Here is a 15,801-nt window from a genome sequence, read left to right on the forward strand (position 1 = left end):
TTGAAAATTTCTTTAGGTGAAAGGATATCTTCAAATCCCACCAATATGGTGGGAGAGCTCGAAAAAAGTTCTTAATAAAAGGCTTTTGCTCGTATTAGGGTTTGTACTCATGAAAAAATTATTTTTACCCGCAAATGTTACTCCGATGATGAGATTTGCTTGATAAGCTTGCGAAGGTGAGTTTTCCCAAGTAATTCCATAGATGAGAGAATATCCTCGGATCCCACCAGGATGATGGGCAAATTCGAGCAATACCCTCAATAAAAGGTTTTCATTTGACATTATCAATATTTATGCTATGCAGTTCATAATTGCATCATGCACATGTCACATCCATAAAACCGAATAAAATACTTTTAAGTTGCTAATAAAATAAAGAAATAGAAAAATAAATAATGATTAAAGGAACAAAAGAATAAAATTAAAAATTAAGGTTTAAATAAGATAACATATGATTAAATGGTACTGTTCATGAAACAGGCATCAGGGGAGCGTTAATCCTTCTCCGTGCTTAACTGTACTCCCTAACCCAACTGTAAACTCGTAGTCCAGATTATTGTTCTTCAAACAAACCTAAAATCAATTTAGGATCTCGTCAAATAGAACCAATTTAATAGGTGACCAATCACACTTAAATAAAAAAGATTAGTGGCGACTCCTAAATTTCCATATTTAGCGATCGGGTTCCTAAACTCGCACGTAGCGACAGATTGATGACTCCACTGGGGATGCTTTGAGAGTTGAGCCATTAATTAATCATATGTTATCCTAAGCCTTAAATAATTTAGTGTTTCCTTTAATCTTGAGCATTTATTTTGTACATTATTGTTTGTTGCATTTATTGTTTCATTGTTGTTATTTTATTACTTTTAAATAATTATGGGGCATTTAAGATAAAGGGGCATGAGATGAGTGATTAAAGGTTGGTCCATTTCTTCACACACATGACACATTGCATTCATGCTTGAGCCTTTTACCTAGGCTCTGTCCTTATTAAGAGGGGGTTAAGTAGCTACGCTTTCGTGAAGTGATAACCTCCGTATGGGCTAGCGAAACACTCTCACTGAGGTTAAACCTAGTATGCTTGAAGGCTATAATGGGTGAGGATTAGGGTGCCTCACTAGACTGAGTGGATGACAATGAGGAACAATTTGGGAACCTTTTAACTTCGAGTGAAACTAGACTCAACATGTAGAAAATCGTGAATAGCCTTTTTTTTTTAAGCAGTGTTATTCCAACCTATCATGAAAGATGTACCTTTAAATAGGAACACATGAAGGAACACTTCCCACTCTCTCTATTTTGATAAACAAATAAAGTATTTTCTTTTATTTCCTTTGTCTTTTGAAAAATTATGAAAATGGAAAAAAGAAAAAAATGTTATTTCTTTCAATTCTTTTTCTTTTTTTTTTCTCGAGAAGGAATGGTCTTCCATTTAGATAGAGAGAAAAAGAGAAATAAAAAAGGTCTTTCATTTTTTCATTCTTTTTAGGAAAAATGGATAAGGATTTTAGTTTTGAATAAATTTTCCATTTCTCACTTTACATGATTTTTAATAATGTGGTTTTTGCTTCTCACTTGCATGGCATGTACAATTTTTAAATTTTCTTACATTTTAAAGGTACTCCATTGTATAGCACTTCACCCATTCATCAAAGCATCACTACATCTCATGCATTCATGCATATGCAATATTTTCATTGTAAAGAACCACATAATGTTATTAGCTTTGAAGGAAAGAGAACAAATCCCCTTTTATAAAATACAACTAGAAAATTTTTAGTGAAATTTCAAATTTCTTTTCTAATTTATTTTGATTTGAGTCAAGGGAGTTTAAAGACATGGAATTGGAAGTAAGGATAAGTGCACTACAACACACTTAAGAAAAGTTTGGACACGAAGTTCAAGAGATGAAAAGTAATATTGTCAAATTAATGAAAATGGTTGAATGTTTCAACGAGACCAACGGAATTCACTCCAAAGAATCCTCGTCACTTCAAACAGAACTTTCCCATAAGCAATCGTTGAGTGGAAACTCATTGATCCATGATGAGTCCAATAACGTGCTTATTGGCCTAAATGAGGATCAAGGCTTGGAAAAGGTCCTGAAAGAGATCGATGAGTTGAATGCATAGATGATTGAAATAAAAAGCCTCTTATCTGAGTTCAGTTCTTTAAGTCCTACACAACCTTCAAACAGTGGTTTGCAACCTAACACATGCCTCCAACATATCACTATTAGACCAGTTTTTCAACCTATGAACACTAGACTGTGTCCAAATTTGTACCACCGCCCAACCACTTTTTGGCCACCCTTTCAACAAACTCCTTAAGTTCAGACATTTGCACCATCGACAATCACCTTCACACCTCTACTTGTATCTCGGTCATTTTCAATACCCAAGACTCACCAATTGCCAATACTTATCCCTAATCTTTTGCCTCTAGTAATTAAGAATCAATATCTCAGTCCTGTGCCAATGAAGACAATTCTAAAACCCTTTGGCAAAGAATTATGACCCTAATGCTAAATGTGACTATCATAAGAGGTCAATTGGACACTTGATAGAAAAATGTAGGCAGTTGAGAGAGAGAATTAAAGATGTCATCAACAATGGCACTTTAACTTTTGAGTTTATGGAACACTGGAAATCGATTGCCATAGATTGAAATCTTTTTGGAAAATTCAAGACAAAAGATCGCAAAAAGAAGACTTGTGTCTCGAACAATCTATTTGCAAGAAAAGAGGAAAATTTTCTCAAACTATGTTGAAATTGTCATTTCTATACATAAGCGAAGCATAGTGACAATAAAGTTGGCTTTATTGGGACACCTTCTTTTTAATAAAGGCATTTTAGGATTTTAGGACATCTAATTTTAGTCGTAATAGTCTTTCATTTCTTTTGAATCTTGTAAGGATGTGTTTATGTTTGTGGACAATTATGTGAAAATAAATGTGTTTAAGGTTGTTCTCTGAATTATACAAATTGCTTTCATGGATTGAATTGAATCTATTGATGTTGACTTTTAAAGTTTTGCTAAAACCCCTTTTAAATTTTGTTTCATAATAGTATATAAAAAAAAAGATTAAAAAAATGGATAAATAAAAAATGATGGAAAAAGAGTTGGTTTGGAAAAAAAAAAATGAGTTACACAATTTATATTTTGTTATAATCTCATCATGTATATAAAGTGCCTCGAATCATTCTTTGTCCATTGACTTATAAATACATTTAATCATCCCATCATGCATTCAAGCATCATTGATTTTGACACACATGTATTCGTCCATTCACCTTTGTTGTAAGTGGTATCATTTGACTTTATTGCATTCAATGAAAGAAAAAGCAATAATGTTGTCGATTCTAGAGCATAAAAGATCTCTTTTTAAGTCTTTTATGAAAAAGAAATTTGTATCCATCTTGGGAAAAGATAAAAGCTCATGGAAGTTCACTTATGGTTCATGTGATACACAAACTTAAGATAAAATCATAGAAAATGAGCAGTCAAAATGATGGACAAGATTGAGAAGCTTCAATAAGAGATAAAGGAACAGTTCACAAAGCTAATGGAGATAATGATTGCAAGTAAAGGGAAAGGAACTATCTAAGGATCTTCAAGATCACCAGGTTTGAGCCAATCACCAACACAAGTGCAAATTATGTCAATTTCAAGGGAAAATCTTTTTAACCCAAATCTTTTTCTTGACTTGGATGACCTCAAAGAGTAAGGAAGATTGAAAATAAACTCATCAAGACTAAGAAAAAAATCAGGAAAGTTTTCGATTTTGTGGAGGAGCTCTAGGTGCTAAAAAGTTATGGCTATATCCCTTATCTTTGCAAAGTTTTTCGTAGCCAATGTTTTCAAACTCCTTACCATGGTCACTTCTAACATTAGTAATTGTATACCTTTTCTCATTTTCTACCCTTCTACAAAAATTTGAGAAGACTTCTAAAGCTTCATTTTTTTATAGTTAGGAAAAACACCCAAGTATACCTAGTATAGCCATCAACTATAACTAATCCATAGGTCTTACCACCTAAGCTTCTAGTCTTAGTCGGTCCTAAAAGGTCTATATGTAAAAGTTCTAAAGCTCTAGTAGTAGTGTCATCCTTCTTAGACTTAAAAGAACTCTTTCTTTGTTTTCTTTTATTACAAGTATCACACAACCTATCTGTCATGACCCAGAACCTCCCTCAAGTCCATGACAATCGTCGCGACGTCTCGATTGACACTCATTATCCGAAATGCCAACCGGAACCCCGCAAGGCTTACATATCAGTTTCTTTCCTTTCCTACGAGCAATCGTTGTTAAATATCGAGTTTTTAGAGAATATACACTATTTTAGATCAAAAACAATCAAAATAAAATTTTCACCACACAAGGGTATTTTGGTCATTTTTTTCTCAAAAATTTTGAAATTGGGTAAAACGTAATATACAAGTACAAAACACATAATTCATATTCAAAATGAGTTTAAAAGTCTAAAATCTTCATTTAAAACAAAATTACGATTATTTGAATATAATAAGAAAATAAAAAAAATATTAAGAAAAATATTCTATTTTCTTATAAAATAATATTTATAGAGTTATACGTGAATAATTTTTATAGTGTAAAAGCTAAATAAATTTATACATACTGAAATACAGTAAGCTAAAATATTTAATTTAATTTACAATAACAAGAGGCCCCCGAATGAACAAAAGTAAAGAGGTTTGGAAAATGCAGATCCAATGGTAGTCCTCGATGAGATTAGCTATCTACAGTCTATACTGAACCTGAAATGGGTGGAAAGGAGGGTGGTGAGATTATAAAATCCCAATGAGTAAACAGACATTATCATAAATATCTAAAGACGAGTAAAATGGAGGCAAGTTTAAACAACAAATTTCAACCCATTTCATAATGTTTTCAATTTATTTCTTAAACCATAAAATATTTGTAATTTACCAAAACAGTTGTTAAGGCTTATGTCTTTTATTAAAACAAGGCTCAAGCCAAAACTAATCCTCGGGGATACCTTGGTCGAGGCATCTAACCGAGTCCGCCAAGGGTGTTAAAATATTCACACGTGAAACACATTTTTATTTTTAAAACAAGCAGTCCCTTGGCGTTGGCCGAGTTACACATTCACGTGGGGGTTCGATGTGAAGTGAGCTCTAATACTACCCCGAGAGTTACCCTCATCATCTCTACAACCGGAGTAACTATATAACTGAGTTTACCGTGCCCCTCTAATAGGCAGTCCACGGAAACCCGTCACTGCAGTGACTAACCCACCAATTTTAATAAAATTTTGACAGTATAACGTGGCTTTTATTTATTTATCCAGCCTGCATAGTTAAAAACAGCTTACATAAATTTCCCAATACACTTACAAAATATAGCCACATATACTTATATCTCATAAGCCATTCATAGGAAAATATATAATTTTCAAGACAGTTAATAGCCTCCAATTACTCAATTTCATAATCAACCCAATATATCTTTATTTATCACATTTATTTGTAAAACATCAAAAATCCCGTTTTAATCTCGTTTTCATTTTATAAAATACATAAAGAGCATTTAAAAATAAAATCTAGATAATTTACAATAATAATAAGTTTACTCACCGTTTGTACAAACTAAAAGCTCTCTAAGCGCCCCTATCACTACTCGTCGGGTACGACTTCTTTGCCTTTTTCGGAAGGCTCTCCTCCTAGACACATTGCAAAAATTTACACAATTCATCACATTAATGCTAAATCACTATATATTTTACTTAAATCCTATACTAATGCATGGTATGAAATGCAATAGACAAAAATGGCTTAAACGCGGTATTAACCTATTTTTGACACTTTACCCGATAAATTAGTAACGCGCTCCATTTTAGCTCTAAATTGTCCCATTCTCTCTCCAACATTTCTAACCATTAATTATCAACCAATATTCCTCTAAAATCACCAAAATCAGCTCACTCTCTTCCTTGGAAAATTGGGCCAAAAATGGGACATTAACTCGGTTAATTTTTTACTTTGTTTTTCTATCACATTTAACCATTTTTCATCATTTTCTCTTCATTTCTCTTAGAATAAAAATCAGATCATCATCATTGTACCTCATTGCAGATTCAGCCAAGGGTGGGTATTGTGAAAATTTAATGCTTTCTTGCCCAATTTAATTTCTAAACACATTTAACTAACTAAAACTATCAATTTAACTAAAAATCAAAACCTAAAAATTTCAATTTCTCTCCCCCTAGAATTTCGTCCAGCCCTTGATATCACGTTTTGATCTCTCTCCTCAAGCATGCTAAATGGAAATAAAGGCATAGGAAAGGTAAAAATCAAGCTAAAATCGAAAAATCTTACCGTTAGACGCGTAAACGGGCGAAAAACGTGAATTCCCCTTTAAATTTTCTTATTTCTCTTTGGTTTTTCTTTTTTTGTTCCTTTCCTCTCTATGTTCTCTCTTGTACTCCCTTATGGCCGGCCAGCACTTAAAATGGGGTTTAAATGGGCTGGCTTTTCATTAAAATAATATTATTTCATTAAAAAAATGCCACGTGTCACTTTCCCATTGGCCCATTTTTAAAATTTCATCCATTTGTTCCAAATTTTCAACATACACTTATCCCACATATCCATAGCTTAGATAAAATTCTCAGACTTATCCAAAGTTTCGGTGGAGTAATTTTTTGAAATTTACACTTTTACCCCCGTAAAAGTGAAAAATTACATTTTTGCCCAAAAAACTGAAAAATTGCCCATAGACATATTTTTCATCCCTTATACTCATACCATTCTCCAATTTGTCAAATTTGATCTAAATTCTCTCAAAATCTCAAATTTTATCCACAAGTGGCAAAATTACGATTTTACCCCTACACTCTAGAAATCACCAGAATTAAACTTTTTCACTTCCTATCTTTAAATTATACTCCAAATAGTTAATCTTGGTCAAAAATTTCACTCCATTATAAAATTATGATCGTAAGTGGCAAAATGACGATTTTACCCCTAAACATCAAAATTTTCAATTTTACCCCTAATGAACCCTCGAACTCCGAACAATTATTTTTAGTCATTCCTGGACTGTAAAATATTAAATTTCATCCTACGATTCCTATTTGAACTAGTTCGATGTTAAATCAACTCAAGTGTACCGTTAGGTACAATACCGGGTTTCGTCTTTTCTTAGGAGCTTTCCTAGCATAATAACATGCTACTCAGTGCATGTATGTCATGACATGTATTTATAGGGTCGGGTTTTACACCATCATTTTCATAGCTAATCTTATAGTCCTCGAACCAAATCTAAGGATGACAATTTTGATAATATATACATACTAGCATGCCTTAACATTTTATGCCATAACCAACAATCCTTACTTTTCTTTACCATGAGGTAAACATATTAGAAGACAAGTCATCAAGGTGAACAATGTATACATTTCCATTCCTATTTCCTATAAAAAGAATTTTATTTGTTTTAATACATACAACATAACAATATAAACATTCAAATGTTACTTTAAGACCTTTGTCACATAATTAACTCATACTTAACAAGTTATGTTTAAGGCTTTTCACAAAGAGTACATTTTTAATGTGAGATGAAGAGTTTTTACCAATGGTGTTGATTCCTTCAACGCTACCTTTTGAGTTGTTACTAAAGGTTACATCTCCTCCTTACTTAGGTTTCAAATGCTTGAAATATTCTTTTTTTTCGGTTATGTGTCTTAAGCGATTGTTGTTTAGATACCACATGCCTTTCTCTTGAGTATTTGACTTCAAGCATATATGCTTAACTTTGGAGTCATTGATTCCTATGAGACATAAGTGTTCAACTTGTTCTTTCTCTCCCTTATCTTGTAATTCATCATGTAGAGTCAAATGATTTAACTTTTGACTTTTTTACTTGTAAAGTGCCTTCATAACAACTTTCCTTTATATCCCAAATCTCTTTGTCTGATGTACACATTTTTATTCGGTTAGAATCTTTTTCATTAAGTGCACACATGAGAAAAATCAATGCTTTATAGTTTAGCTGAACTAATTTCTTATCCTTGTCATCCCATTCATCTTTGGTCTTGATCTATCTCACACTATTTACAACCTTACTAGGGACATACAATCCTTCCAAAATAACATCCCATAGATCCAAATCAACTGATTTTACATAGTTTTCAAACCTCATCCTCCAAAATAAATAGTTTTCTCTTGAAAACAATGGAGGTCTCATCATTAACTGACCTTCACCCACAAAGCTTGTCGATGCCATCTTTATTTCTTTAAGCTTTTTCTTTAGAATCTCTCAAAGGTTGTTAAATCTTCAAACTTGAGAGCTTACTCTGATACCAATTGTTAGTTCAAAAAGCTTAAGATAAAGAAACCAAAAGGGGGGTGAATTGGTTTTTTTTTAAAAAATTGATCTTTCTTGAAAACAAAGGTAAAGATGAAAGCTTTGAAAGCACCAAAGATGAAGAATAAAGCAAGTAATGAGTGTAAAGGAAAAAAGGAAAATCAACCATGATTTTTATAGAGGTTCGACCTTCAAAGCCTACGTCCTCTCCCTTGATAGCGCAAGGAGTTTGAATCCATCATCAATTGCTTTTTTCAACCAGGTTAAGGTATAACCTTTATAAGCAACTTCATTTTAAGGATCAAGCACAACCTTTCAACAAGTCACTACTTTTTTTAGGATCAAGTACAACCTTAACAACACTACCTTTTAAGGATCAAGCACAGCCTTCCTACCTTTTCAAGGAAGTATAACCTTTCTACCTTTTACTATGGAGGTATTGTTGGAGATATGATCTTTGTGCATAGATGTGTCTGTGTAAACAATGGATTTTAAAAAAAATTCTTTAAGGAAGGAAGAAATTTAAATACACAAGCGGAATTCACACATCATACTTCTAGCAAATCATGAAATCACATCCATAAAATCAAGAATGTATAAAGAATGATGAACATACCTTTCCTTGATCTCGTTCCTCAAATTCAGTTTACACTGATAAGCAATGTCTGACAAATTTTTCTCCTTGATCCTATTTGAACTAGACAAAATGGTAAACATAATAATTGTATCCCTATTTCTTAGCTTTTCAATGCCTTCAGAATCACGTTGTTTGGACCTCTAGAGTGAAAGTTATGCACAAATTATTAAAACAGGTTTTTCCTTTGTCAGAGTTTCGATTCTAGACTCCTAGTGAATTGTAGTTAATTCACTACCACACCAAATATTGATTTCTCAACCAAACAAACTTACCATTTATTCTTCAAGAATTACTTCAACTTGAACCTTGAGTAAACAAGATGTGGAATGCTAAATTAAGATGGTAACTCCATTGTTTCTCTCTTTTTCTTCTTTAAAATATGGTTATTTTTCTTGCAAGAGGTCTCTAGAAAAAATACCAAAATTAGAGATCAAGAAGAAGCTTATGAGAGAGGACGGCTATGGAGGAATTTTGGAAAAAGAATTTGAGAAAGAGGTTAGACCGAGGTTCTTTTGTTGTGTTGAAAATTCTTTTCCTTATTTCTTATTTTAAGCTGTGACCACTCTTTGTTTTTGTTTTTAGATAAAGTCGTTTTTATTTTAAAGAATTTAATTAAAAATTAAATCCCATCAAAAGTCCAAGTTGGTTTTCCATAAAGTGTTATTGTTGCCCCATACTCCTCCAATAAGTTATTAAAATTATAATTAAATAATAAATAATTTATTTATTTAATTACAATTATTTGTCCAAGTTAAAATAGAAATAAATATTTTTATTTCATTATTATTATCCATTTTTAATTAAAAAGAATTAACACTAAAATAAACGAATCCTAATCAAACAAGGACTCCAATAATTTATCAATAAATTATAATTAATTATAAATAAAGAATAAACTATTTAATTCTTTAATTATAATTACAATCCTCCAATATTATTATCTCTCAAGACAATAATTATCTTAATATTTTTATTTTAAGATAACTCTTGCCTTAAAAAAATTTATTCATTAAGACAAATTTTGACATACCAAAAATAAAATAATATAATTAAGACATCTTTTATTTTAAATCAACACATATACTATTGACTAATTTAAGACAACTCTTGTTTTAATTAAAACAACATATGTACTTTGTTTAAATTGAGACAACTCTTGTCTTAATTAAAACAATATATAAAGTTACCATTGTTGAACATAAATATGAATAATTAAATAAAACATGCATTTCAACTTAAACAAGTTGAATTCTGTGAAACTAAGTGAAAAATCTATTTGGATGTAGATATTCCAAGCTCTAATAAACTTAGAATCACTCTTAATTTTATTAAGATAATTCAAATTATTAGCATAAAATCACTTCACCATAGATTCACGGTTACACTCTTAGATTAACTACAGTTATAAGAAATGATCGAATATTCATATTTAATATTGGTTGTCTAATTGCACACTTTATGTTATGAACCCTCTCACCATCCAATGACAAAAGGTGAAATTACTGTTTTACCTTTTATGTCAATTTTGTCCTTCAGTCTTAGATTTCATCAAATTGGTGATCCAATACTCTCGATCTAATCTTTTGAGTATTAAGATGTGATGAGTAGCTAATTTATCAATCCACTAGGCCCAAATTAATCGCTAATCTTCCTGAAATAATTAAAAATGATATTAATGCTATGAACTCCACTTTTTATATATATGTTCCCATATGTTCACTTCAGTTATAATCCCAACATACGGAGACTAGATCAATACTATAAGATGATCATGCCCATGTTATATCAAAGATTATAAGGAAACAAAACACGAGTCCACTATCCATTAGGATTTCAGTTTTATCGTAAGCAAATACATAAGTGTGAGATCAAGATTTAAGTAACGGTTTAAATTTAAACTTGATTCACATGTGATCCTAATTCAAATTATAGAGTCATTACTCAAAGTCAACTACTCCAATGATTTGAGACTCATCATTTAGTTGAACTGAATCACATTCTTTTCGTTTGAAGTAATCTAGACACTATAATCTTAACATAATAAAAAGTCCAACTTTATTATATGAGAGTGAACAATTTTGGATTCAATTAAAATACAAGTCTCCTATGTATGACTCTTCATACAAATGTATTTTAATATCTCAATACAATCATGGTACCTTTATAATTAGAAAATAAATGCTTACTTAAAATAAACCCTTTGTCTTATTATCAAAATGTAGTTTCATTACATAAAAATGAATGGAAATAAACATGAGAATATACTTGCTTTCCAAGACACCATATTCTCAAATTCCTAACAGGTATAACATTACAACAATGGAATACAAGCTTTAATACCTGTAAAAATGTTGATGAGTTGAGTTCAGTACAAAAGAATAATGATTAATTTAAGGAATGTAAGCTCAAAAAATGATGCTTTTTTCTTGAGAGTTTGTTATAAAGGGAGAAAGGAATGAACTTGAGAAGTTTTTGCTTTTTTCTCCTCTTAAAATGATTTTCTTGCTCTATTTTCTTTCTTGCTTTTTTCTCTATTCTTTCACTTGAAAAAAAATCCTTCACAAAGGTATTTATAGGTTTTCTTGATTTTTCCCTATTAGAGAAAAGTTTTTATTCAATTTTCAAAAGTCGGGCCACTTGAATTGTATCAATTGACCTTTAGGAATCAATTAATGGACATGTGAGAAGTCAATTCTTTTCCAACTCGAGAAATTTTGTTTTTTTGAGAATCGATCTTTCTACTCTTGAACATCGATTCTTCTCGCTTCAATTTGAGTCGGACACTTTCTGTTGACAAGAATTGATTAGTGCATTTTTTAGTAGTCGATTTTTCCTGTCTCACTTCAAGTCTGGATCATTTTGTTTTGTGAGAACTGATCATTGCCTTCACTAAAAGTCGATTCTTCTTATCCGTTAAGTGCCAAATTGAAATTTCAAATTTGAATTTTCCCACTCTATCCTTGTCCTATTCTCCCTATTTGCTTCTTCAACAAGTTCCCAATCGTTCCTCTTTGCAACTCTAAGAATTGATCATTGGATACTTAAGAAGTCGATTATTCTTTTCCAATGTTTTCTCATTATGTTTTTACCTTTCCAAGAATCAACCTTTACTCCTTTATATATCAATTCTTCCCCTTCTAATAGCTTTTTGTTTAATTAAGAATCGATGTTTCCTTGTTGAGTAGTTGATTCTTTCCTGTTCCAGCATGACCTAAATCTAGGGGTCCGTGACTGGCACGCATAAGTCTGGTAGGCAAGCTCGCGAGACTCGAGGAAGCTTTCATAGTTAAGTCCTAATAAACATATATCATAATCATAAGGCCTCATAGCCAACATCATTTCATTAAACCTAAATCTTTTAGCGTTCAACAATAGCCCCTCAGCTTATTAATACGTTCAGGACTTAAACACAACATACACATAGCCATACATTGGCTAATTCACTAAGTCATTAGACATCCATTACATAACATAGGGCAACTGCATGCCATCATATTCACTTTATGACATGCTTTATATAATAACGAAAGCGTACATAAACCATGACTCAGACTATGAAGTAGCGGAGTGTTCATCAGCGGGAAAACCTACTAGCTATCAAAATTGTATATCTGTTTAAATGGCAACGCTAACCACTAATCCTTCCTGTCTATTTATCTGCATATTACAACAAAAATAGGTGAGTCACACTAGTACTCAATGAGTGGGAGCATAAGACAATTGTAAATGTGCAGGGATAATTGCTACATATATCCTATATTCATGCATGCATATCATCCATTATAAAACATATTCATATAAGACAAGTCAATTGTCACCTGTCGAACATAGTTTGTCATAATCATGGCAGCCATACTACGTTGCATATCTCTAGCCCATTAACATATTAATGTGGTGTAATCATCCTTAGTCATTCAACATTATTACCAACATAAGTGTTTATCAATATAATCTACCGTACGAATCGACCCACCATATAGCTGTCTACATACATGACTCAACATACCTACTTGATAGTGCTCGCCTTGATGCTAAATCATAAGCTCTCTAAGCTTTCATCATGTCAATTTTGCACACAACATTTCATTTGGTTCTTACCTTAAGCCTTTACATTCATCATCAATTCATAGACATCATATTACATAATTCAGATTTCAAGTCCTAAGCCATGTCTTTACGTAGTCATAACATCACATCATAGAGTGGTCCTCCTTAGACATAGCATTGTGACGTACGGTGGCCAACCAAAGGACAACATACAACATCATGTCACGCCCCATTGCCACGGTAAACAATGGAATCAAGTCACACCCCATTGTCGAGTGAATGACAGAGTCTATAGTCATCATACAATACCATGTCACACCTCATTGCCACGGCAAACGACGGAGTCTAGTCATGCCCCATTGCTGAGCAAACGATAGAGTTTATGATCATCATTCGAAATAATCTCAACAGATGGCATCATAGCACTACGAATGGGAATCACAAGCAAGACAAAACTATCAAGAATTTTGAGAATATGGTGCCTTGGAAAGTAAGTATATTCTCATGTTTAATTTCATTTAATTTATTTGTAATGAAAGTACATTTTGATAATAAAATGAAGAGTTTGTTTAGGTAAGCATTCATTATCTAGTTATTAAGTTGAGATATTAAAATACATTTGTATGAAGAGTCATACATTGGAGACATGTATTTTAATTGAATCTAACAATTGTTCACAACCATAATAAAGCTGGTCACTTTTTGCGTTAAGGTTATACTGTCTAAATTACTTCCAACGAAATAAATGTGATTCACTTCAAGGGAATGATGAGTCTCAAATCATCGAAATGGTTGACTTCAAGTAATGACATCGTAACATGAACTAGAATCATGTGAGAATTAAAATTAAATTTAACAGTTACTTAAATTATGATCTCGCACTCATGCATTTGCTTGTAAGAGAACCAAAATCCTGATGGATAGTGAACTTGTGTTTAATCTCCTTATAATATTTGATATACCATGAGCATGATCATAATAAAGCGTTAGTCTAGACTCCGTATATTGGGATTATAATCGAGATGAACATCTTGGAACATATATCCAAATAATGGAGTTCATAGCATTAACATCATTTATAGTGATTTCAAGTAGATTGGTGATTAATCTGGACCTAGTGGATTGATGAATTAGCTACTCATCACATCTAGATACTTAAAAGATTATATCTAAAGTATTGAATCACTAATTGGATGAAATTTGAGACTAGGGACACAATTGACATAAAAGGTAAAACGGTAATTACAACTTTTGTCATTGGATGGTTATGAAGGTTCATAATATAAGATTTGCAATTGGACAACTAATAATTAATATCAAGTATTGAATTATTTCTTATAATTATAGTTAATTCACGAGTGCAACCATAAATCTATGGTGGAGTGATTTCATGGTTAATAAGCTTGAATTATTTTTAATGAGATTATGAATAATTCTAAGTTTATTAGAGCTTGGAATATTTATGTCCAAATAGATTCCCCACTAAGCGTCGTAAAATTCAACTTGTTTAAGTTGGAATGCATGTTTTATTTGATTAATTAAATTGTATACAAAAATAGCAACTTTAACATGTTTGTCTTAATTTAGATAAGAAATCATGTTTGGTTTTAATTTAGACAAGAAAATATGTTTGTCTTAATTTAAGACAAGAAAAATATTTTTGTCTTAATCTAAACAAGAAAACATATTTGTCTCAATTTAAACAAGAAAAATATTTTTGTCTTAATTAAAGACAAGAGTGTCTTAAATTAAGATAATGCTAGGAGGATTCTTGCAAAATGAAAATAGACATCCATGTTGATAAAAGGAGACTCCACGTTTGACTATCACTCTTTTATTTATTATTAATTCTTTTTGAATAAAGATGGATAATAATAAAACAAGAGTTATTTATCAAGAACTTTGAATTATAATTAAAAAAATTATATTACTTATTTTTTAATTTTAATTTTGATTATTATGAAGCATGTTTGATTCTTCAATAACTCTAAATAGATGGTTAAGATTGATTAAAAGGTATTTGATATTGATTAAACCTTTGAGGTAAGAGTTTTAATAAAAATATAATAGATTATAAGAAAAGAAATGTACGTACTTTTCTTGAAAAAGTTTTTAGCCATCATTTCTCTCTTCCTCCTCCTAACTTTGTCATATCTCTCTTCCTCTCTCCCATTATTGGTTGAATTTTTTGAAAGAAAAATAGCCATTAATTTTTAGGAAGAAAAGAGAGACAAAATCGGTATTTATCTTGTAATATAGCATTTCACACTTTGTCCACTCAAGGTTCAAGCTGAAAGCATTCTTGAAGAATAAGTGGTAAACTTGTTTGGTCGAGAAATCAATTGTTAGTGTGGTGGTGTCCAAAAATAAGAATCTCAAAATAAAAAATATTTTTTTTTCTTACTTAATAGATTCTTATTTTTTAAGATTGCTTGCTTCCTTTATAAAATATTTTTTTTTGAAATCCATGCTTTACACAATCACATCAATCCACTTTAGATTCAACTCCAACAAAAACTACCATCCCTGCTTACCACCATCCTTGTAGGCATCATATATAGTCACAGGGACATGAACACACTCACCCTCACAATATCCATCGATTGGAAATCCTCCACAGATGGAACATACATATCTCACATCATATCATCGCTCGGAATCATCCACAGATGGCACATATTACTTAACATAACTCATTATTCATCATCCTTGTCACCATACATATTTAATCATTCGTCATTATACCTCGATTCTCATATTC

The sequence above is a fragment of the Theobroma cacao genome, chromosome 9 (genome assembly GCF_053813885.1).
Source record: "Theobroma cacao isolate CCN51 chromosome 9, ASM5381388v1, whole genome shotgun sequence".
In the NCBI taxonomy this organism is placed as follows: domain Eukaryota; kingdom Viridiplantae; phylum Streptophyta; class Magnoliopsida; order Malvales; family Malvaceae; genus Theobroma; species Theobroma cacao.